The sequence below is a fragment of the Equus przewalskii genome, chromosome 32 (genome assembly GCF_037783145.1).
Source record: "Equus przewalskii isolate Varuska chromosome 32, EquPr2, whole genome shotgun sequence".
Classification (NCBI taxonomy): domain Eukaryota; kingdom Metazoa; phylum Chordata; class Mammalia; order Perissodactyla; family Equidae; genus Equus; species Equus przewalskii.
The window spans coordinates 5,851,292-5,877,296 of NC_091862.1; the positions used below are offsets into that span (position 1 = coordinate 5,851,292).

A 26,005-nucleotide genomic window follows, 5' to 3' on the forward strand; every position below is an offset into this window, starting at 1 on the left:
ATCAAAAAGCTGTTGTCTCTTTAAAAACTAATGTAAGGTGTGCTTTCTCAGTACCTAGGAAAGTGATAGGTAGTTTTGAAGAGTTTTGGTACCAAGTTATTCGTTTGATTTGCTACTATAGAAGATTCCATCTCCCTTCTTAATTGGTTCACTTGTTTATTAAGCTCCTAGGCCCTGTGCTAAATGCTTTACATGAATATCTCGTTTAATCTTCAGTTCAACCTTGTGGTTTAGGTTGGCCAAGGCCTTATTTTACACAGGAGAAACCCAAGGAGAAGGAGGTTAAGTAACTTGCCCAAAACCATATAGCTTATGAGTCCTGGGTCTGGGATTCAAATCCGCTTATATTTTATTCTAAAGCCCATGTTCTTTGCACTTCTACTAACCCTATCCAACAAGTTAGGTTGAAATTTTTGACCCATAGAAACTGCAGTTTCATATGACTCACCTAGTTCTTATAATCTAGGTGAGCTAGATCAGAGTTAAAGAGCAGTGAGAGGCAGTATTCATTTCCCTCGTATTCAATCCCTTATGGTTATAGCATTTGATCATAGCTGCTATGTATTGCCTTTTCAAGTATACATACTATCACTTCACTTCTCTGCTCGCAGTTCTTCAGTGGTTTTCCCCATCAGATGAAAAACCCAAAGATTTTACCAAGGCCTGTGAGCCCCCACGTGCTCTGGCCCGCTGCTGCCTCGCTGACCTTGTGTCCTCTCTTCCCCCAGTGCGCTGGGCTCTACCCCCTGGAATCCCTCCTGATCCTTAAACAGGCCAAGCATGCTTTCTACTCCAGGACTTTGCCCTTGGTGTTCCCTCCCCTTGCAAGCTTTTCCCATGTCTGCAAGCCTGCCTCCCACCCTTTCCCAGGTCTTAACAGAGAAGGCTTCCCTTACCACCCTATATAAAATAGTGCATGCTTGGATGCATGTGCACACACACATGTTCTCTGTTATTCTATCTGCCTACCGCCCCCCTTTAAATTTTTTCATAGCATTTGTTTCCACCTGATGTGCTTTATGGATAAATTTGCAACCTTCCCCGCCTATAAGCTCCATGACAGCGAAGACTATTTTTCTCTATGTGGAATTCCCAGCACATAGAACAGCACGTGGAACATATAGGCACTCACTAAAAATATGTTCAAAGAAGTATTAAGTACTCGTTATTCCCCAGGAACTGTGCAAAACCCTTAGCTACGTTATTTCTTTTGATCTGCACAGCAAACATTTGAGGTAGGCGTGAATAGCCAGATTTCAGAGGAGAGATGGCTGATGCTTAAGAGTAGTAGTACCTGGTCCCATTCAGGACAAAACTGGGTCCATGCAGGGTGATGCCTTTCACCGAGACAACTGCACTGTCTTCAGGTACCCACTGTATCCCTCCCCTTTCTTTCTCACCCTCCTGCATCAGGCGTTTTAGGTGTATGTTACACCATTAATTACCCAACACATGGTAAGTGCAATGAGGAATACTAAAATTCTTCGGGTACATCACTTGCCTTCGAAAAGCTCACACATCTAAAAATTAATGTGGAAAGACTCTTGTCACATTATTACAAGAGTATCAGCTTAACACAATTTACAGCATACAGGTATATATGTATAGGTGATCCTCCAATTGAAGATTCTTATAATAACTTTTTTTCGCTGTGAAAAATTGTCATTTAATGTGTTGACACTAAAAATGGTTCTCCTCTAACATCAGTAATTAATCACGAGTAAAATGTTTTCTGTTCTCTTAAATTTGATCGGCTCTATTTGCTTATTGCTATTCTTGACATTTAAAATAGAAAATTATAATACTACAAAAATTTTTTTGTTTATAGCCAAGGAGTTCTTGCAGGAACTAAAATGTTTCTTAGACTTAAGAATCAATCTTTGATGGCTATTTGTCCCATATAGTCTTTTGAAAAATCTTAATCCTTACTTTTTCCAAAAAGGGAATGGAACTTTCCCAGTATCTTTGTAAAGTGAATGTTTGTTTATTGTCTTAAAAGACTTCTTATCTTTTTAAATTGTGAGGTAGCGCATCAGGTGCTATTTAAAAGGTTGAAAACGACACATTTTTGAATATGAATGTCTTTGTCAACAAATATTTAAGTTCCTATTATATCTAAGCACCTGTCATTAACCCTAAGGCACTTACGGGCTAAGCTGGGAGTTCATATCACAAACAAATGAAAAGTTAGCTAATAAAAATAGGTGCTAAAGACAAACTGCTCTAAGAATGGAAATGAGCACTGCCTTTCCAGGCCTGAAAGCCACAGCTGACCCACACAGGGAGGTGGGTTTGCGCTCTTCTTTAAGGAGAAGTCAAAGTGCTGAGGGAGGGTGCTGACAAAAGGCTGGAAAGTGGGAACGTACGGGACTGTAGGGGAGGAGTTTCTGTAAAGAAGAGCAGATGCCAGATTTTGGTTGGCCTCCAATGTCAAGCTAAAGTGTTAGTAAAGAAGAGCCTTGGGAATTTTTTTTTTTTAATACAAAGAAATGAATCAATAGAATAGTAACATAGATTCCTTTCAGTGGGGCATCGTTACATCTCTGAGTGCAAAAACAGCATTTGTAAAACCATGGGCACTGCTCTTCACGGCCCTTCTAGTGTTAATTGTACTGCCTTTTCAAACCACTACCCTGATGGCTGCAGACTCCCACTAATATTTAGCTTCCACCACTGTACAGGGGTTAACTGCTAACTGGTGGTGTCAGGTTTCTACTCATTTGACCCTAAATGAAACGTTAGAGGTAAGAACATTGTCAGCCAGGAGGCAGGCCTGGTGCCATGTAATCCGATCTGCATGCCATTTTAAACAGAAACTTTAACTAAAAAATAATTGTCTGTTAATTATACGAATATGAGAGTGAATTAAAAATGCATTTTGTTTTGATCAACTTTCAGACAGATTCATGGTTTTATAATTGCAAAACAATTTCCGTAGTGTTCCCGTGGACTGCGCTGATTTGTTGTTTTTTTCCTTCAGGATCTTGTTCCTTGACGATGAATCTGTGATTAGATTTTTTAACATGTTTAACGGATACTGTTTGATTCATAATCTATGCATTAGTTTTAAATAACTAACTGTGAGTAAACATTTTACAAGTAAGGGAAGTGCTTAGTCATGTCCCAGACATTTGATCAAATGTTGTTATCCTTTACTAGCATTTAGCTTATAGCCTAAATGTTGCATTTTTCCAGTAACTTCTGTGTATTCATGCTTTCTAAACAGAGTTCCTAGTGGGACCAGGCAGACAAAAAGAAGACTGACATTTATAGAGTCCCTACGCGCTGTCAGGCCCTTCAGTTATTATCTCAATGAATGCACAGCAGCTCTGAGTTAATTATTATCCCATTTTATAGTGAAGAAGCCGAGGCTGAGAGTTAGCTAAGTGATGTGACTCTGATGACACAGCTAGTAAATGTTGGGGACGACATTCAAACCAGACCTTCAACTCCTAAGCGATTTACAGCACACTGCTGGCCCTTCCATAGGTTAAATTTGGGTACCTTAAGAGCTATGTCTTTAAATGATTAAAATACTGTCATCTTTGAGTCTTTATTTTTTTAGTGTTCTAACCAACAGTTATGTTGAACCTTTTCAAACATTGTGCTCTTGTATCTAATTGAAATAGCATTCATGTCATGTAGACAAAAGATTGCTGTGCTGGGTATAAAAAAGCCTTATTAGTTCTATCACAATGACTGTGAAACACTGAGTAAGTAACTTAGTCTCTCTGAAATTGGAGCTAAGTGATCTTGGAAGTTTTTCAGAGTTCCAAAATTCCGTGATTCTGAATAAAATGTTCTCATCTATATCAGCAAATTGACTTTGTTTTAATGTAATTTCAGTGTCTAGGATAACCCTGTGCACAGATGGATAGTCATGTAATGGCAATAAGAAATGTATTTGAAAATCTCAGATGTCCAATTTTGTACTCTATACTGAAATTTAAAAAATACGTATTTAAGGATTTTTGTTTCCCTCAGGCAATACAATACGTTTGACTGAAAATTACATCTTTATAATTTCCAACAGGTTAAAACCAATCTTCTTCCTTTTTGTTTTATTTTTTTAACATATTACAACTTAATAAAAAGTGGGAGCGCCAAAAAATTGCATCTAGGGCTCCTACTGGAGAAACTTATATTAGGAAAGCATAAAAATTCCTTGGAGGGTAGAATCCAGGCCTCTTCCTCTTTCTGCTCTTTAAATGCTTTACAAATAGTCTACTTTCAATAGTTAGTTGTTTGAATGAATGAAAGAAGAAAGAAAGAAACACATAGACATACTTAGGCTCTAGGGAGGGCGAGCAGCTGTGTAAGCTGCTCACAGCCGAGAATACTTACTTGAGTAAATAGTAGCATCTGAAAATCCAAAAGATTTCTTTGCCTTCAGTGACATAGAGAAAACAGAAGGGGACAGTGGGGCCTGGCACTGTGGGAACAGCTTTCTGCAAGGTGATTCACTGGTTCCTGGGAAGTATTTTGGAGCATGAGATATGCCTCACTCTGCAAGAAATGTATATCCCATTGGGATGACAGGGTCAGAGCACACCTAGTCCCTTGAGTCCCCAACAGGTCAGAAAATGAGGATCTCTTGTTTTAATATTAAAGGAGCTTGTATAACAATGAGATTGTATCAGAATTACTTTACTACGTATTTAGATATAAGATGAAAAGCAGTTATTCGGAGCACTGACACTCAACTAGTGCTCACCGCTTCAGCTTTGTCACTTTTAAGTTTTGAACTATTTCCACACCACTCACAGAGCATAGTTCCTCCTCTTAGCAACACCTCCCAGCCTTCTCCCAGAGCCCCCAGGAATGCCCCCAAGCCAGCAGCCGAAGGCACAATGCCCAGCGCTCTGCTCCCACCCAGGCTGCAGCCACTCGGGTTATTTGAGCTCCTGCTGTACCAATTGCTAAGAACATTTTAAATATTCCCTCTATTTGTGTCAGCTGATTTACAAATTCAGAACGTTGTTTACTTCATATCTTCATGTCCATTAAACCTGAGTTTACTAGTTTTTACTGATTGCAACAAAAATGGATAACTTTTTATCTAAAATATGTGTAGGTTCAATATCCAAATTTAGAAAGAAGATTTCTGAAAATCATGTTTGCCCGGTTACGATGAAATACCAAAGCCTTCAGTTTTACTTTCTATTTTCCAACAAATAATGTTTTAATAAACAGGTTGTCACCAGAGCTGAAAAATGATTACTCCTCCCCCTTAGGGTAAACCCTTCATATTTCACACCAAAGAGGTGCTTCCGTTCTGCTCTCCCCCAGTCCTCCATAGCCATTCATGTTCCTTTGCTGAATTGCACAAGTAATACTGATGATGTCAGCATTTACTATTTCCTAATTATTCTGTCCAAGCCCTTCTGTAAAAATGTGTTACAGTTACATTTTATAGATCTTCAAGGGCCACCAACTTGATTAACTGACATTAATTACACTGTATTTTTCTCAATGTCCATTGGTAGTAAGCATCATTTTGTAGATGGAAATAAAATGTAGCATTCTGAAATGAGGAACACTTTTTGCGTAACAGTTCTAAAATGGGTGCCCTATATTTGTAGTGTGAGCGTGGAATTAAGTAGTAGTGGGGAATTGCATGCTGCAGCTGTGACAGACGGTGGGATCGGGCTTTCCTCTTGCTAGTATCATTTCTCTTTCCAGGTAAAGCTATTCAAGGAGCAGAAAGAATGTGAGGGGGGAATCAGGAACACTAACGTGTTAAATTGTGAAATGAGGAAAGAGAAAAAAGACTTGGGTTCACAGAATTCAAAGACAGCCCTGTAAACTGCCCCATCTGCTGACATGCCACCAATAATCCTGCTCCCCCTCCAGTACCAGCTTCCTCTCTGGCTGGCTGGCTGAGGGGGACAAAGGTGGCAGGCCCTTCTATGCATGAGGTTCCTTAACCTCTAGGGACCCATAGCCAGACTTGACTTTCTCCTCTCCCTCAGCTGACCAGATTTCAACATTTCAGCTAGTCCGGTGCCTCATTTTATGGAGACACACCTTCCCTTAATCAAATGGCCAAACCAGGCCCTGTCACTCAATGTGGGGGCAGGGAGCAGATACTAAGTGGGGACAGTAGTGGCTGGCTCAGCACTGAGCCTGGTAGGGGAAGGAGGCCTTTCATCTCTAGGCTCAGACAATTGGTGTCTAATAAGTACTTCCTTCGGCTCTTTGAAAATGTGAAATAATAATACCTTAGCCCCACTACATAACCACCTGCCAAGCCATAGAAATGCTTTGGTCACAGATATGTAGATGAATTATCTTTAAACCCAAGCAGTGAAACAAAGTCCTAAAACATTTATCCTGAAGAGTTGGCTGGTGCCTGGAGGAGGCAGCTGAGCACAGGGCAGCAGCTAAGGAGGCCCCGGGTTCATATTCTCAGCCCTGCCTCTTACCAAAGCTACAGAAACTACCTTTGCCTCTTTCTTCTCACATGTAAAATAGGAGAATGTGACCTAAGGATGTTGTCAGGATTATGGAGTGAATAACATGAAGTGCCTAGCAAAATCCCTGGCACTCAGTAAGCTTTCAGTATTGTTTTTAAAAACAGTATTGTTTTTAAAACTGAAAAGAGTAAGGCCTGGATATAGCTCATATTTATCAATGCACATGGGGTTTGGAATGTGTGTAAATACCTTATTTACGTTGATACTGTATCCACAAAGCTCAAAAGTAATTAATCATCAGTTTCCTGCCGCTTCCTATTGCACAAACTATTTCCTGTTCCCAGGACTGCTGACACTAGGAAGTAAAAGGACAAATAACTTGATGAAAAGGAGCCTTGATCCCAGGCTGGCTGTGTTGTCAGCAGCAACAACGGTTGATCCAAAGCTGCTGGCCCAGGGCCTCCAGGCTCTTCAAGACCCGGTTTTCAGCTCCCGGACAGTAGAAACAGCTCTGTAGCAGTGGGGCAAATGTGGCCAAGAAGAAACTGCGTCCCTGCATTCCTGCCCTCTGAACAACTGAGCTGGCAGATAGCAGAGGCGCCTTGGGAGAGCACATCCTCTGGAGGGTCCAGGACCAGAGTGGACAGGCACACACCCTACCACACTTGCAGGAGCTCCCACAACAACTGCATTGATCCCATTATTCTGTTCAAACACTGACAGTTGTGGGCTGACCCAGGGTTTGAAATGTGATGTCCAAGCAACTGTTGGGCTACATTAGCCTGGTTCAAGGGCTTCTTCCAATCTCTGGCTCAGGCAGCTACAGCCAGCACACACAGGTGAGGGAAGGAGCAGGGACATCTGCCCCACCTGCCCACTCAGCAAAACCATGCTTTCTTCCTGTCTCAACAGACATTTGGTAAGTAAAGCAATGAGCGCTCCCCCTTCCCCACTAACTTTTGTTTTTTGTTTTCTGGAGGTTATTTTGGTGAGGAAGATTGGCCCTGAGCTAACATCTGTTCCCAATCTTCCTCTGTTTGCTTGAGGAGGATTGTTGCTGAGCTAACATCTGTGCCAATTCTCGTCTATTTTGTATGTGGGATGCTGCCACAGCATGGCTTGATGAGCAATGCATAGGTCTGCACCTGGGGTCCAAACCCATGAACCTCAGGCTGCCGAAGCAGAGTGCACAAACTTAACCACTATGCCACCAAGCCTGCCCCCACCACCGACGTTTAAAATCAGATACCATGGGAAGAAATTACTCATGTTTTGAGGAGCTTAAAATCTGAGAGTGGTGGGAGGAGACAAATGTACCTACACTCACAAATGGCTTCTGCAGGTCAGTTTCATGAGATTGCAGATGAAGCAACAAGGAGATCACGACAGCTCTAGGTCCCCAGGGCCTTTCCTGAGGTGAGCTTGATCTATCCAAGTGAACCCCTGGAAGTCTCAGCTTTGGCAAGACCAGATCCCAGAGACCAGGATTTCCATTGCCCTGGATCTGTCACCACTGGCCAGCCCCCAGGCCACCATATAGCCTCAGAAAATTTGCCAATGGAACCAAAATTTTCTCTCAGTGGTTTTCAAGGTATCAAAGTGGTTTTCAGAGCATCATTTCAAAATTAAGCCCAAGACACACAATTAAATCAAGATAACTGAAAGGAAAAAAGAATTTTCAAATAATCAGTTTTATAATTATGAGTCTGGCTTCACAGTGAATCACATATCCATTATAATACTAATGTTGAACAAAATTTACATTTGCATGGTATGTTTTGTTGTTACCAAAGGATGATACGTTATCACTAGATCTCTGGGGGCGTGATTCACTCTGAACTATTCATTGAATCCCTGACATCACAAGGGCTCGATGAGAATTTTCCTCTTGATAGGTCTTTTTACAAAACTGGCTTCTTGCAACTTGTATGCAACAATTATGTACCAAGTGAGGGTAATGCTATGAACTACAGCAAAAACCTTGAATCACTTATTTTTACAACAGATTTTCCCAAGGCAAAATCTTTGACATGTCCTTGAGCTGTCATGGGAATGACACAAATCTGAGCTCAGGCCTTGGCCCTCCCTCATGGTGTTTCCCCTCCCCTATTCCGTCTCAAGTTCAAGAGCTCTCCTCACTGCCTGACTCCTCTCATTCTCTCTGTCCTCTTGGTCAGAGGGTCATTTCCTACCAGCCCAGCAGCTTCTCCACACAGAGTGTTGGAGGCAACATGGGTTACTTTATTTTTGAAACTTGCTGCTGTGATGTGATAGAATTTTTATTTATAACATAATGTGTGCATATTAGCACCGTGATATGTATTTCCCATGACCTGGTTCTTAATGTCTATCATCGAACTTCCTGGATGGGAAACTCTGCTGGCATCTTAATATAGCTTTTAAAAAATGCTGAGCATATAAAATTAATCATTGTTGTTTATCCTTCACTTGACACCGTGTTCAGCAGTCACCACTTTGCACAGCAGTCATTAACGATGTCATTCTAGGAAAGGAAGTAAAGGTAAACTGCATGAGGAAGAAAAGAACACAAGGAAAAAGTTTCCAAAAGGCAAATTTGCTAGGAAGTTAGCTTAATAGTTGCATTTTTTAAATTCTAAACAAAAAAAACGCTACTCCTTGCCTGCTAGCTCAATTTTAGCTCATCTGTCTCTCAACCCCAAAGTGTTATGTGGCTTTAGTCTTCCTATATGTCCTAAAGTTCAGGTTGGTCCCAGGTGGCTTGAGAGAGTGTTCAGATTCTGTGCTCTGTTTGAAAATTGTTTGCAAGATCTGCATTGCTGAAGTAAAGATCCTGGTTTCTGTATAATGTTAACCAAAGAAAAATATTAGAAAACATTTCAGAGAATAAAAAAAAGAGTCCTTGGACCTGTCATTTATTTTTAATTGGAATTGAATTAAATAAGTGGTTAACTTCACAAAACTGAGAAATACTGCCATTCACGATCTATTTTCCCTCTTTAAGAGTCAGAAGGAGGCCTCGGATCTGGGGAGAAAATCTTCGGGCTCATTAAACCTCACAGTTTGTTCTACCTGGACCTCATCTGCCCAGCTACAGGAGCTTCCATGGCCCAGCAGTTTCCACCGAATAGTTCAGGAGCCAGTGTTCACTCTTTGCAATGGTGAGCCTCCAGTGATTTCAGCTGTCAAGTGTCGCTGATCCCCAGATTCCTACGAAGGACATAGGCAAAGCTTGTAGTCTTCCCTTCCGAATTTAATTTAAGCTGCATGTGTAATAGAGGTAAGTGCATGCACTGGCTTCCCTCTAATGCTGACATGAGATTCTGGATGACACAGATCCTTCTTGGGTCTGAGAGTTCAGTTCTAGAAGTAGCCAAAGAATCGTGTCAACCCACTGCACCCCCTGTATCCCAGGCCAGCCACCATCCCCTAGCCGCTCAACCCTACCTGTTTCCCTTCCTCCTCGCCAGCCCCTGGCAATTGGGGCTGCTCACTCCTCCTTCCCAGCTCCTCCCACAGTTTCTCCCCGGGCTCTCCTCCGTGGGCCCACTACAGGACACACATGGCTTCCTCCACCCCTCTTTATCCCCACTGCCTCCAAAACAAACACAAATTAGAGAAAAGGACACAGGAGTTTTACTTGTAGAAAGGTCAGAGTTCTGTTCTATAGAGTTCTATAAAATTACAAACATTGAGAAATTACAAGGTTGCTAAAGAATCTCAGAAAAATCCAGCAGGTGTTCCCAGGGCCTGACCTCATTTACATTTCAATGGAGACCTGGTCAACCATTGGGAATATTTCCCAAACATTCTTATAAATTGTTCCTGTAGAGGTCCTTGAGGCACCTTCTCTGTACCTGGGGGGTGCGCCCTAGCTCCTAGGGATCCAGGCCCAATCTCTGATCCTTTGACAAAGGAGTCCCTTGTCCTCCCCCTCCAAGGCTTCTCATGTGGGCTCAGGGCTACTTGTTCTGACATTGAATTTGCCACCGTGGTCCCTAATGTAGCATCTCCTGGTTGAGGTCTTGGGGATCTCTCCTTCCTGCTGCTCCTCCCACACCCAAGGCTTCCCCACTGGGCCGTTCTTCACTGATCTAGCACTTGCTTCTCTGCTCCTTCTGGAGGTCTCCTTGCTTCTGGCATAGAACAGGATGTGGGTCTCCATCATTGAATTAAAGCTGGCCTGGTGAGGTGATATGATGTTGAAAAGCTCTGGCTCTGCTGTAACATTGGGCAGACAGCTTGATTTCAGCAACCCTCAGTTTTCTCAGCTGCAAAATGAGGATACTGATAATACCCACTTTATAGTGTTACTATGAGGATGAGTCAATGATTTTAAAGCCCTTAGCATATGCCTGGAGTGTAGCGATTGGTCAATGTATATTGGCTATTATTATAATTATCATCAACACCCAGTTAGCACTTTTAGATGGCCTGCTCTGTCATGCACGATGTGAGGCTCTGAGGATACAAAGTGAGTAATCATTTCCGCCTTCAGGAAATTTGCAGTGTGGCAAAGGGGGCAAGTAAACCAAACATTGCAAAGCAGTGGGCTATCTTTCAATGGGATTCTGCTGGAAGTCTTTCAGGAACATTGAGCAAGGAGCAACTAACTCCACCTGAGGCCAAGAACAGGGGAAGGGTGTGCAGATCATGGTGGAAAGGTATTCTTGCTCGGGCAGGTAATGTGTACAAGGAGGGGTGAAGGCTGGTCCTGCCCTTGCATCAACATGGCTGGTTCAACAATTGCCTGAATTTAATGAACAGATCCCAACTCCCCAGGGGCCCTGTAGACTCAGGAAGAAAGAGCCTTCTGGAGCCTGTGTCTATGGACACTGTCCCTCAGCCTCCAGCTAGGCCTCCAGATGAGCCTTCATCCAAGATGCTATGCTTACCCTGAGAAATAGTTTAATAATCCTACTTCCACTGATTGTGTTTCCCTTGTGACCTGCATGACCTAGACCTTTACAAACATCATCTCAATTAGTCTCCCCAACAACCCTGTGTGGTCAGCCTGTCTTGTGACAAATCCTGGCTCCAACAATTTCTAGTTTCGCAACCTTGGACAAGTTAAGTGACCTCCCTGTGCCTGTGTTTCTTCATCTTCCAATGAGGATGCTCATCCCACCTCCCAGGTTGATGAGAGGACTATGTGAGTTAATATATGCAAAGCTCTTCAAACAGCCCCTGGCACATAGTATGAACTTGATACTGCTATTATTATGCCACTGCAAGTGCCTCTAGTTTTGGACCCATTTGCAGAGTGGTAGAGACTGATGAGGCAAAGATTGATAGCGGTTCACCAAAACACATTCCCTCTTCTTCCAGGACACACAGCTAGTCTACATTTCCCACTTCTTCTGAAGTTAGGCGTGGCCATGTGACTGAGTTCTAGTCGACAGAATATGAGCTAAAGTGATGTGTACCCCTTCCAGGCCAAGCCCATAAATGCCTCCTATGTCCTCTAGCATTGCCCGTCCTACTGAGGCCAGCTGGAATGGAGACTTGTTGAAGATGACTGCCTGGAGAAAGGCCATTTTGCAGACCTCTTCACTTGCACAGTTCTGTTACCTACATAGGAAACCCACTTTTATTGTATTGAACTAGTACGCGTGTGGCTGGCATCCCAGCCCATCCTTACCAATACAACTCACGTATACTGAGCTCAATGAAGGATCAATTTCTCAGTGAACTGTTGGAGCTATAGTTGTCTACCCAGCATGTTTTCCCTTCCTCCTCCTCCTTTCCATGAATGCCCTCTCTTGTTTTGTGGGAAATCTAGTGTGACTTTAGTGTGGCTTAACACCTCCACCACCACTGGCAGGCATGTACACAAGACTCCATGTCTTTCCAGGATAGCCATCTGACCCAGGGCAGGCTAATCAATCATTGCCACCACTCCTCTGAAACTTTAGGAAAACAGGGATGTCTTTTTTTTTGGTGGGATTGCTGGTGTCTAAGGACAAACATATTTTAGGGATACTGTGGCCATGGTGGTATTTACCACATGGGAAGAGCCTGCCAAGGAAAAATGCCAACATGGAGGAGAGCAGAGCCACTATGGAAGAACGTTCCTTACGACATCGTTTGAACTCCTATATTCATTATGTCTGATTCGTATTTCCCCATCCCCTCTGTCAGTGAACCTCCTTTTTGGTTAAGGTAATTAGAGCTAGTTCTCCCCTTCTTTGGATCTGCAGGTTTCCAGTTTACCAGCTCTGCCCCTTCCTCCAGTTCCCTTGGGCCTCTGGTTCCACACACTCTCTCCCCTCCCCCAACACCTGCCCTGAGAGCCATCTTGATAATCCTACCTTCACATTATATAAGATATTAAAATTCCTTAAATAATGAGTGGCATTAACAGGCATGACTTCCACTGAGGGAAGAAGAGTATTGGTCACTCACACGTGGTCTCAACTGATAGTGCTCATTCTTAGGGAGGGAGCCTGGCTGTATGTGCTACGAAACAAGATCCCATTAAAACAAACTCAGTGGGACTGCCCGCATTTTATTTTTAATTGCATTGAACATTTATTAAAGATTTCTTAAAGTAAGTGGTGAATTTAGGGGTTGGGAAATTCTTGCAAATTTCCTCCAGGATATGTTGCCTTCTAATGGAATTTGACCGATAATACTTGGATATGTTTTTCATTTAAAGCAACATAGTTGCAACCCCAGAGATTTGGAAAAGCGTAATAACAATATGAGTTAATTTTTAGTTAATTATACAGGTTAGGCTCCCAGCCTTCACTTTAGTCTCTTGGTCAAGTACAGTGCATCTCCCACTATTTGGTGGAATAGTTCTATAAAATATGTATTCCATTTGTTTTGTCTCAAATAATAGCAGGTATTACAAGGCTTTTATCTTTGAATTTTATTTTGAAATTCTTACTTGGGTAAACCAATTCCTTAAAAAAAAAAAATGGAGAATTTTCAAATGCTACTAACCTTTTCACTCTCATTTTCTTTCATTCTGGTGAAAATCAGACTGGCCATTTGACACTCAGTTTTCTTTCCCCATATTGATTTCCAGACTTTGAATTCATCAGCTCTCACTTGGGAGCAAAGACTTTTCTGACTTTATCTCATTTCTTTATCTTTACCTTCCGTCACTCTCACTTGCTCTGCACGCCCCAACCCCTCTAAAATCAAGTGCTGGGAGTTCTAACTCCATGGAGAGTCTCTGGGAATGGCGTTTTTTAAGATCTTGTTGATGCTGGGGGAGGGGAGATTCAGGAGTTATTGTTTAATATGTACAGAACTTCTGTTTGGGATGATGAAAAAGTTCTGGAAACACGTGGTGGTGATGGTTACACAACATTGTAATTGTCATTAATGCCACTGAACTGTATGCTTAAAAATGGTTAAGATGGTCAGTTTTATGTATATTTTGCCACAATAAAAAAAATCTTGTTCATACGTCCCTTCTTGTATATTTCCATACATCACTAAATATAGATGCATCACTCGTATGGATAGCAGCAACTAAGAAGAATGAATAAGTCAGTCAAATATGAAGTGCAAAGCAATTTCATTCCTTAAAAAACTACAAGATAGAACAAAGCATCCACATCTTTTGCCAGCTGTCTTTGGAAAACTGCTCTGTTTGCTCATGCGCAGAAAAAAGCCAAGCCTGCGACGGTATTGACAAGAGCAAGATGAATGACCCCCTGGAGACCATAGGGTTTGTATTCGAGTTTCCATCACCTTTTCATCCTTTTGTCCCTCTTTTCGATTCACATGCAGATTAACCCAGACCAACTCCTCTCTAAATACGGTTTTTCACTCTAGTTTGGAAGGTAGGAGCATCTAAATATTTATGAGGCTTTTTCTCCCTGGTTTATGATGCACTCTTGTTGGATGTTGAGGAATTACGTTAATGAATGCGTGCCTGCACACACCGACACAGAAACCAGGCAAAGGGAAAACACACACACACACACACACACACGCACCGCTTTGTCGGCGCTCACCAAACAGTTCCCATGAAAAGGAAGAAAAGAGAGAGGGGGAGGAAGAGAGATTTCAAATCCGTTGCCAGGAGAGAAATAAATTGTACAGCTCAACACAAAAGCAAGAACAAAGTTTCATCTTTGCTTTCTGGAGCTGCAAGTGTAACTGTTGTTTCAAGTCAGTACAAATGTGAGATAAAACATGCCGAATGAAAAATGAGAACTGGCTGGCCTGGCTCTTCCCAGTGATGAGAAAAATTAAGGACAGGGTTTCAATATCGGAAGTAAATAGTTTATTAGAAAACAGAGGACTAACCAACATTTTCTTTTAAGCAATCCCTTTACACATGTTCCTTCAATACAGATTATTTAGGTCTGAATCCATAAAAGGGTGTCAGGGTTTTTATTGTACTGGCCAAATATACTGTCTTTTTTTCCTCTGTCTTCTCAAGGCCTTGTGGTTACTGTTTTCATTATGCTAGCTAAATCCACTTTAAAGAGAATTCACCCTAAATGTGTTTGCATGAAATTATATCTAGTTATGGCTTAGACTATAAATCATCTTTAATTATAGGTAATCTTTATGATGTTTTAATAGATAGAATAATATATCAGCACACTGGAACTGAAATGCAGACATATTAATGGCCTTAATATCACCCTGCCAGAAACAGTCATCTTTCCAACCTTTAATCATCTTCCCTTCCCTTCTGTTCTCCGGTGAGCACAGAATGCCAGAGCAGTCGGTCAGGTCCCTGCTCACAAAGGGTGAGGTGGCTCTGTAATTATCTTTAATATTTGTGCATCAGAATGTTAGGTTTAAAAGCATACTTTTTTTTCTTTTTAAAAAACTATTACCCCTCAACTGATATACAAAAAGACTAAGGTTGTGTTTGTTATTTTCAAAAATTCTTGCTGGATTCAAGAAATAACTTAGCCTGGCTCTCATCACCTATCTTCATAGGGTACCAAAAAGGTTGAGAAATCCTACCTCAGACTTCACATGGCCCACACTGCTGCTCTAGCTGAAGGGAGGGAAGGTAGAAAGGAAACCTCCAGCTTCCCTTTCAACATGCAGGAAGCTTCCCTACACATTTTTGTGACAAACTCAAAATTGGTTGTTGATTATTAATTTTTTTTGTTTATTTCACATTAAAGTATAGAATGTGCTCTCCTACTTTCCACTCCCAAAAAATAAATAAACCTGGTTACTTGATTTTTTCTTATTTGAAGTCCAAATAATAATTGCCTCCAGTCTATTTATGTAACTAACGTTATAATCTAAGCATTACATATTCTTAGTTTATAGCCAGGGTGTCTTTAAATCAGTTTCATCAATAAAAACTAAGACAAAATGTTCACACAAATTTTTAATAGTCTTTTGTCTGATACGCCGACAGGAAATTGTATTTGCCCAGCATCATTTCATGGTCATTTGTTACTTACTTGTCTGAATGAATAGGCACTTGGCTATATCTAAGTTTAGAGAAAACGCTATCTAGATTTTAAAGAAAAATTTAGTGAAAGTTCACAAAATTGTTCCAAATTCCCCCAGAAAAAAAAAAAGCATTGCTTGGAAGGTATTTCAGAAAGGCATTTTGTAGAAAACTTGGGAAATCAGTGCAAATATTCAGTAAGAGTTTTTAAATAAATGTTGCATGGCTTTGATCAAAAAAATTAAATGTACACATGCACAGTTTAGTCATCAACTTATGCACAAATAAATATATATATGCAGACATCAACAGAACTCTTATCTCTTGATGGTATATTGCTCAAGCCCAACTTATGTCCCATACTTCAAGCTGCTGCAGGCTCTGCTCTCCCCTAAGAATGCCTAGTGAGAAGGAGCCACCCCACACCCATCTCCAGGTCTAGGCTGAGACTGGCATCGTACACTTTGACTGGGACAGGAAGCAGTAGGGCTGGTCTTGCATATAGGTCTCAATAGAGGGCCAGCATCTGCCTTGTGTAAGATGAAGGTCTCTGAGAAAGATCTTCCTTGACTAAAAATAGATCGTTCCTCCCCAGTGTCCTTTACTTCTTAGAATTCTTATTAGTTATAAGCCTCTAAAAAACATGTATGTTTCCTGGGATGATGTCATCAGTAGTTAAGCTCTGATTGAAATTAGTGTATTGGATTAACCTTAGCAGAGAAAGAGGGAGAGAAAAAAGACTGTAATTGAAAACACAGAATACACAAAAGGAGGAAAATATCCGACCTTTGCAACAGTTCCTGTAGAGGAACATGCTAGAATGTACTAGAATGTGCTAGAACAGGGTTCCCTGGGAGGCTAAAATACATTTTTGCAGTGGAGGAGAGACTAGCACCTAAAGGAGACATCTATCAGGGTGGAGGAAGCTGAAGACAAACTTTGCACAGTGTGGAAGTTTGTCCAGGAAAATAAACTATGTTTTTACCTCTAAAATTGGAAACTATGTCTTAATGATATGATCCACTGTAAACAAAGCAAAGAAAAAGACATTCCCATACACCAATGATAATACTAGAAGTTGGTAAAAGATTTTTGCAAGGCAATTTGATGACATATATCAAAAGATTTATAATTTTTTATGCCTTTGGGCTGTATTTTACTTCTGGGAATTTATTTTGTATAAATAATCATAGATGGACAAAGATAGCAATATTCTTATTTCTAATGAGGATTTAGAAGAAAGAACTTTTGTTTTACTATTATTTCTTTTGTTTTATTATTTTATTTTATTATTTTTGCTTAGCTATATTTTCTCTGATAAACATGGATTAATTATGTAATAAGAAATTGGCAATAAAATTTGTTAAGATAAAAAGTTTGTCCACAGTGAGTAAGCTCCTATTCCGGTGTCACAGAAATGCTCAGGTCCCAGGATGTATGGAAAACCTTGTGCAGATACTCTTAAGCCAGAGCTTTTCCTGACATCAAAACAAAACATGCAAAATGTCAGCAAAATAGTTATGTTTTGAGACCTGTAGACAAAATTTGTTTTAATTAATTCAAATATATATATATTTCTGAAAAGTTTATAATTTCTCACTTGCTTTTTGAAATACAACTAAATACACGCAAAATATAGGCAACACTTAGCAACTTCATTACCATGGTGTGTCATGCAAGTAGGAAAGCATTGCAGAACATTATCTTTTCTCAAACCAGAACCAATCTGAATTAGTATTAAAACAGCGATGAATAAATGAAAATATCTATATGAAGTCTTAACTCAGAACTGAAATATTAAAAACGACAGTTTTGTATTCAGTCTCATTTTTCACAAGGGTTTATCTCACGGTATGATTTTTGTCTCTCAAACATTTTCAAATACTTGATTCTTGAAACCTTCATGCAACTCATTGCAAAGTTTAAAAATACTGCCGATTTCAGAATGTTTACTCGTAGTTCTCAAACATGATATGAACCCACAGATCAGCCCCGAGCTGTTTTCATGGAATCACTGGGAGTGGCTGCTCTTACACATTGTGATATTTTTCCAACCTAAAACTGTTATTGCCCTACACCAAGACACATGCTTCACAGCTGAGCCTAAATCCAAATTGAATTTAGAAGTTTTCTGGCTAACTGCCAAATTCAAAACTTCCCTGATCTGCCTTCCCCTGTTCTCCGACAGTATGTTCATGTACTGACTGGTTTGAAAATCGCTGTTTTGTAAATAGCTGGTTTACCGTCCAAGAAGTATTCACACAATGAAATAGTCATTTTATTTTGTCCGTATAGACAACCAGTCAACTGAGTGGAAAAAAGCAAACATTTTCTTTTTAATATTCGAGTTGACTTACTCAATTGCATGGTTTGTTTGTATTGGTTAGTCATTGAGTTATCTACATAGTTGAATCTTCAATCTGAATTTTCATAATCTAAGCAAGAATTCCCATTGGAATTGGGTAATGTTTTAAGTTATGATCATATTACTGTAATCAATATTTAAGCATATGGTTAATTGGAACTAATATTGAGTCGCAAATGTTTCAGGTGGGAAAACTCCAGAGATTTTATCGTGGCCAGTGGCTATTAAAGAGCCCTGGGTTTCTGTGTTTCCTTCCCTGACCCCTCCAATGACAAAAGTTCCACTGTTGACAATTTTCTATGTTGGATTTCTTAACAACAACAACAAAAATACAGCTTAAAAACCAATAATACAGTCTAGCCTTTTACTCGTTTCACCCCTGTACAGTATTGCACAAAGACATGAAAACCAGGGCAGATCAAATTTGGAGCTTCCCAACCTTGGCTACTTGCCTTCAAGGAATGTTTATGCCTTTTAAAGAGTTGCCATCATTTAACTTTGTTACAGCCTTCTTTCCACCATTTTGGTGTCTACTGCCAATTTTTCCAGTGAGCAGTATAGCACCCATTCTTGGGTTTTCTTGATTGTTAAAACCAGTTAATAGAGAAAATGAGGAATAAGACTGACATAATCTCAGTTTTAAGCATAATTCATCTATACAATCTTTCAGTCTTCCTAACCTATGTGAATGGAATTTGTTTGCATAAATCTGTTTCCACCAAAGGCTTCTAAACTGTGAACTAATTACATGATCTAATTTTGGAGCATTTCCAAAATTAATCCCTGAATTAGTTAGCTTTTGCTTTTCTTTCATGTGTCATCTTGCCTTTTCACATTTCATTAGGTGTCAAAGCCAAGAGAGACAAAGCACAAGCTATTTATACTTTATCAAGTCTCAAGATAATGGAAAATATTTTATCCCACTTAGATCTACAGAAGAGTGGAGGTATTTGTGACCCTATGATGGGGACTTACATCCCATACTTAAGTTACTTTAGGTGTCAGCTAGACCCAGCTTCTCTACATTGCCTCATGTGGGTACTGTCTACTTGGAACGTATCTCCATTTAGTTGTCACTACCCATCATAGGATATGTCCATCATGTCCTTCAAGACTGGGTTGAAACGTAGTGGTCTGGGGTAGACACCTAACCCATTGGCCCACTCACTTTAGGAGTGCTTCTTTATTTTGGGTGAATATGTGATCCAAGCATATCCGTTGGCACTTCTCAGGCATAGTTTTGTGCATCTTCTCAAGTTGCTACATGTGTATGTTTACCATAGGTAAAACCTGAGTGAGTGCCAAATTTCTTTGCAGGAGGAGTGCAGTGACCGTCAGTGCTGCCAGAAGAAAAGTATTTGGCATCTCATTGTAAAAGTAGGATGCACAGCAGAAAAACTTAGCCAACTTTATCTCTCTGCCCCACTCCCGGGTGAGTCTCTTACCTGATTGGCAACTAGGGGTGGGAACTGGAATAGGTTTGCCCTGGCCTTTGTCCATCTGGGCCTGGGATGTGGGGCCGCAATAGGATGGAGCACCTCCTGCCCATGGTTGCAATGGGAGAGCTAGAGGATAAATGCTGAAAATAATATTCTGGGGTGAGGGCCAAGGTCATGGCCAGCAAGTGTGTCCAAACTGTGTCGTAAATTAAAGTAACTGTTGGAAAACTGGGAGCTGAATTATGGAGCCAAAATGAGTGGTGCTGAGCCACAGAGCATGCCAAGAACTACGAGAGGGAGGAAGTGCGACAGGTCACACTGACGAAGGTCAGCGAGGCACTTCTGCTTGCAGGCTGGCCAGGTCCAGGACGGTTCCAGGCCTGCAGACACGGACACAGTAGGCAAAAGCATGCTTGCTCATTTACTAGATAATTCCATATGCTCCCAGGGATTCCCCATGTTAATTCTGATCTCTGAAGCTCTTCACAGATGGGCAGGAAATTCTATTCTTTGGTTATTCTAATCCCAAACAAACCATGATACATGCAGAGCCAATTTCAGTTTTAATCGTGTTACCTTTATCCAAAAAGGAATCAATCCACATTTTTGTGCTGCCCTGCAGAACATTGAGCACTGGCACCTTTAGCGCAGAGAAAAACCTAGCAGAAAAAGGTGTTCAGGCAGCCATACGGTCAGCACAATATGTACAAATGAGTTTGTGATTGCTTGCTTGCCCTGTGCGTGTGTGAAGGGGATAGGGCAGGATGCTATATTGTGACAGTTTCCATACTTTATCTAACTATCCATACACTTCCTCCTCTTCCCTCTCTTCCTGTTGGGACTTTTTTGTACATGCCCAATGCCGTAAGATTCCAGAGGAAATAGCACTTTATGATGATCTAAATCAGGGTCCAATTGCAAGGCCAGATTTTCTGTTACACTTTCACTCATATCATAAAAACTAACCATACTCCTTAAAAAAGAAAAATTTTCAACCTTTTCAACCCCCAAGTAAAATCTAATCGCTTCTATAATGCCATGATCCATAACTACATACTTGTTTCATACAAAGGCAAAACTATATTGGTGCCCGTTACTCAGACACTAACTTTTTTTAAATCCTTAAAAACATTTCTGACAGGAAAATCAAACACACACAGCTAGCTGAAGTTTGCACAAGTTAGTCCAAACCTTTGGTGACTGAGTTACTCGTCCTCTGTTATTTGGCTTTGAAATGCTGATGCATCCGTTTCTCCCCAAGTTCAGGGGAAAAGGTCTCTCTCCCTCTGCTCTGCTCCTTTTGCCTCCTTCCCTTCCTCCCACTGCCAGAGGCAAAGGAAGGAAGGAGAGACAAGCAGCCCACCTCCCTCACCGCCTGAACTGTGTAATTGAATGGAGACCCACCTTGGCGCCAGGAGATGGAAACAAGCCAGGTGGCCCATGAATAATCCAGAGTCCACTGTAATTTTCATTCTCTGGGCTTCCTAATGGGAATATAAAAAAGTTTTGGACTCTAGAGGACAAGAAAACAAGAAAAAGCCCTTTTTATAAAGAAGGCTTCTTTATTCACACCCTCACTGCCCATCGAGTGAAATTGATCACTTTTGTAAAACCCTGCATTTTCTGGTAGGAAAGTTCAAACCTGGCTGAGGATTGTGTTCCCTTCTCTGTATCCAGGGATTTATATGTGTGATTTCTCTTAACATTCTCTTTCTATCAAAATTTGAGTGTGTCGCTAAAAATGGCTGAAAGCACAAGATTCTTTTCTATGCAGTGACCAGAAGAGAGGAGTCACTCTGCGTGTTTCCCTTCAGATGATTCCTCCACCCTCGGGACAAAATAACATCAAGGGAGAGGATCGACTCCCCTTCCAGGCTTGTCATTTTGGGGAGAGAATCGTGAGGTGACAAGGAGGGAACAAAATACACACAGCAGCACCCAAAACAAGGGAGCGAAAATGGTCCCGCAGCCACTGGCCACCAAGGCTGCCATGGGGGTGGGACCACGATGACCATGGACACCCAAGTTCTCTCTGGGCTTCAAATGCTGCGCTATTTTGAATGAACACCCACTTCCATGTCCAGAGAAGAGGAAGACGTATTTGCCTGATGGATGATCAGTGTATTGTCGTTTTCTTTTGGGAGGTGGAGTAGCTGCCAAAGAGATAGGGAGTGAGGAAAGTTTCTTGAAATACTGTGTACGCTGTATGTGGTGATTAGAGACGAGCATTCTAGTCCTTGTTTTGCCACTAAATGGCCGTGGCTTTGGACACATCACTCCTTCTCCCTGGGTTTCATGTGCCTTACCTTTGCAACAGGTGAACTCGATTCTATTTTCTCTAACATCTCTTTAGGCTCCAACATTCTGCAATTACAGCAATCAATACCAACAAGAATGTTGTTAAGATTACTATAGGAGCAATGAATTCTGAAATGTGAATTAAAAATGGATTCCTATGGCACTTTAAGCATGACTTTAGTGTTATCAAGTAACCTGTAGAAACATCCTGAGATAGAGCCTTAATAACAAACCAATAAATTCCAGATAGCAGGGGAAATGTCCTAATTATGTTAACAAACTGGCAATTTAGGGAACCGACTGGTTTTTATCTTAATTAGGAGACCAATAATTTATTGAGCGCCTGCTGTGCCAGACATTGCGTTAAACCCATTTCTTCATTTCATCTTCACAATAATCTGTGAAGTTATTAGTATACCCATTTTACAGATGAAGAAACTGAGTCTCAGAGAGAATAAGTAAATTTACCCATGCACACAGCTCGGACTCAAGGACTCTGACGCCATGCTAATATTCCTAAACACACTACTGTATCGCCCACTAATTAGGAAATCACAAAAACCTGTAGTAGTAAAATAGGAACACTTCCTTAAGTGTAGGAACTTCGTTTTGATCATAGATTATCTCTTGTGCTTAGAATGGGGTCTGCACGAAGTTGGGTCTCATTGAAAATTTGTTAAATGGAAAGTAACCACCCATTTGCTGATAAGGTCTTGTCTTCTTGGTGTTACTGTCTCTAGAACGGTGCTGTCTGATCGAAATTTCTGTGGTGGTAGAAATGTTCCTTATCTGCATTGTTCAGTTGGTAACCATGTGTGATCACTGAGTACTTGAAATGTGGCTAGTGTGGCTGAAGAATTAAGTATCAAATTTTATTTACTTTTAATGAATTTAATTTGAAATAGCCACATGTGGCTAGTGGCCTACCATATTGGACAGTGCAAGTCCAGGGTAAAATATGGGTAAAATCTTGACGCACAGTAAGAACCCAGGTTTATCACTGAGAAAACAGAGACTTGACGTTAAATATCTCGCCCCAAGACTCATGAACTGCAAAGGAGAGAACCACGATTCATCCTGAGTTTTTCTGATATAACCCAAACTCATATCTCCCCTACCTTCCTGTACAACATTACAGAAAACCGAATCACAAATCTTGGGGCTCAAGAAGCCCCAAAACATAAATAAATGTGAGCATCAAAAGATCATTTCCACAGTTTGGAATGGCTTCACATGGAGAACTTGATCTTCCTTTAGAAATGGGAATCCGTTGTCTTTTGACAAAAGTTTACCAGATAAGAGACTTATCACAACTAAAGGAAATTTGCAATCCAACACTGGAGCTTGGGCCTGCTATTACAGTGAGCTAACAGCGTGTTCACGTCCAGTTTATCTGAGTTGTAAAAATTAAACAGCGGTAGTAACAGGCATGCAGGACGGTGATACCATCATTGTGCACGAGGATAAGGGAGTCATCTGTGTGGGGCTGCGTATTACTGCAGTTGCTCTAAAACAGTATTTCTCAACCTTTGTCGTTGTCGTCTCCCTAATGTGCCTTTTCAGACGTCTTCTCCTAATTGTCCTCTCCCGTGAAGTTTTAGTACCACAGTTTAGTACTGTTTATTTATTTATGTACTGCCTGTATATTTGTGTTTTATCCATAAAAGGAATGTGCTCTTTTGCTCCCCAAGAACCAATGTTCATCACATTGTAAGGGGGAAGGGATGATAACACTTTGGTTGAGAATGTTCTAGAATGGATGAACTCTTCTTGGCAATGAAGGGAAGAAAAGTGGAAAAGGCATGGGCTCCAGTCAGACAGCCTTTAGTTTCAGTCCTGACTCTGCCTCTTGGGAAAATTACTTAATCTCTTTAAGCATCTGTTTTGCTCATCTATAAAATGGGGATAAAAATATTTCCTCCTCCCTCAAACTGTAGTGAGGGTTGCATGAAGTGATGAATATTCATTAAGAGCTTGTGGCATGCAGAAGGAGCTCTCTAGATGCTGGCTAGTTTCATTGTTTTTATTAACACAGACACATTCTGGCAATGCAGCCAATTTTCAAATCTCTTGTTTTCCAGAGGTTGCCATTTTGGATTCTTTAACTTTAAGAGGGAGCTTTATAATGTCTAGGAACAGCTACTTCCTCCAAGGTGAAGGTTCTTAAGCAATCACTGCTCGGAAAGATATAGGATGCTTCCTCATCCAGCTCAAGCCAAATCTTCCAAACGCTTATTAGGGCCCTTCAGAGCTGATGAGACTGAAAACACAGGCAGCGTTTGCCTAATATAAAATATGCACAGTAACACTATCTTAATTAGATGTACATGTCTCTGAAGATATAAATAAATGCTTCCTTTTTGATATGTCTGATTTAATAGCCTAATAACAGGGGAATGTTGCTGAAATATAATTCAGGGGGTGAGGGAGAAATTAATAAACTCAAATATTTAAAGCTCAACAGCAATTAACAACCCATTTAAAACAAATTTCCGAATTTTAATTTTATTTATCCTTACCCAAGCAGGACTGAGCCTGGGATTCATCATTATTCATTTCAGACCTAACAAGGTGCTCTGCCCTCTGCTCGGTGGCACTTTCAGATCCCATTATGCAGGGGCAGCAGACCGTGACGCCAGCGGTGGCTGAGAGTGGAAATTCAGAGGTCCCACCTGAGTTGCCACAGGCCCAGGTTTCTCATTTTCCTCTTTTACGACTTTGGCTTCTCTCACTTCCTTGGAAAGTTGGATTTTAATGTTTGTGCTGCATGTTTAGCTACATACATATACCCATACATAAGACCAGAATATTTTTTTCTTTAGGGTCCCCAGGCATCAAGGAATGTCCACGTCAATGACCTCTGGTCAGCTAGGGTAAAAACCTGAGTTCTGACCTTCCTGCATATACAGAGGGGATATGAAAGTGAGTCTCCAGCCTGTGTGCCTAGAAATCATCCTAGAATGAACTCCCCTCCTGGGATGACGGAGGGCTGTGAAGGGCTCAGCACGTGGTATTTTCCCCATTTGTGCCTTTGCCTGATGGGACAAAGATGGGGAAGAACTCGGGGTGGGGTAGGAGGGAGGGCATGGTAGCACACGTGATGGAGACTCTTCCTCAAAGATGCTCAACCCAGTCTGGGAAGCTGGAGAGAGCTAAGCAAGCCAAGCATTCTTTGTTGAACAATAATTTCTGATGTAGAAACCCAACAGGGGGCAACTGAAAAGAAGAGGAGTGGAGAGTGAAGAACCACATGGTGCGAGATCAAATGAAGAGCGTACATACAAGTTTAGCCTTCTGTGCATGCAGAGGTTCAAGGTGAAGATGTCCTCTACATGGCCCCTTATTGCAAGGGCTGCACCTTCTGTCAGAGAAGTGGCCATCGTTGGCCAGTCCCTCTTGCACTGCTTTATTAGGAGATTTCTCCAGCCAGAAGCTGTGGGGAAGGCAGGGGACGGGACTATCCACGTTTTGGGTGAGAGTGAGTGTAACAGTGGAACAGCCGGGGCTGCCAGGAGCACTGTATTGCACTTTGGGAGCACCTTCTAGTATCAGAGGGTGGGCCAGTAGGTGAGAGTCCCTGAAATCATGGGCTTTCCATCTAAGGTGGTGGATTCATTTCCTGGGGCTGCCCTAACACATTACCACAACTTGGTGGTTTAAAACAGCAGAAATCTAGTCTCTAACAGTTCTGGAGGACAGAAATCCAAAGTCAAGGTGTCGGCAGGGCTGATGCTCTAACAGAGATTCCATTGCTTGCCTCTTCCACCTTCTGGGGGTTGCAGGTATTCCTTGGCTTGTGGCTGCATCACTCCAATCTCTGCCTCCGTCTTCACATGACCTTCCCCTCTTCTCTCTGTCTGTCCTCTGAGTGTCTCTTATAAAGATACCTGTCATTGGATTTAGGGCCCACCCGGATAATCCAGAATGATCTCATCTCAAGATCCTGAATTTAATTACGTCTTCAAAGATTCTTTTTCTGAATAAGATCACACTCAGGTTCTTGGGGTTAGGACCTGGACACATCTTTTGGGGGACCAGTATTCAATGCACTACTGATGGTAAATAACAGAGAGGAAATACTCATTATGCAACGTGAAATTCATGCATCTTTCCTGTTATG

The 26,005-nt window shown here is 41.3% G+C and overlaps 1 long non-coding RNA gene across 3 annotated transcripts in view; it reads left to right on the forward strand.

Moving 5' to 3' along the window:
• Positions 1 to 6,246: 6,246 nt before the first annotated feature.
• LOC139080775 (uncharacterized) overlaps positions 6,247 to 26,005 on the forward strand; it is a 31,268-nt gene continuing 11,509 nt past the window's right edge. Inside the window, exons 1-4 of one of the 3 annotated variants that reach the window (XR_011535528.1) lie at positions 6,247 to 7,335; positions 9,400 to 9,675; positions 13,854 to 14,079; positions 19,466 to 19,580. This is a non-coding gene — a long non-coding RNA (uncharacterized lncRNA). Of the gene's footprint in view, positions 7,336 to 8,393; positions 9,676 to 13,853; positions 14,080 to 19,465; positions 19,581 to 26,005 lie in introns of those variants that run through there. The other 2 variants (XR_011535529.1, XR_011535527.1) reach the window with 2 other exon arrangements.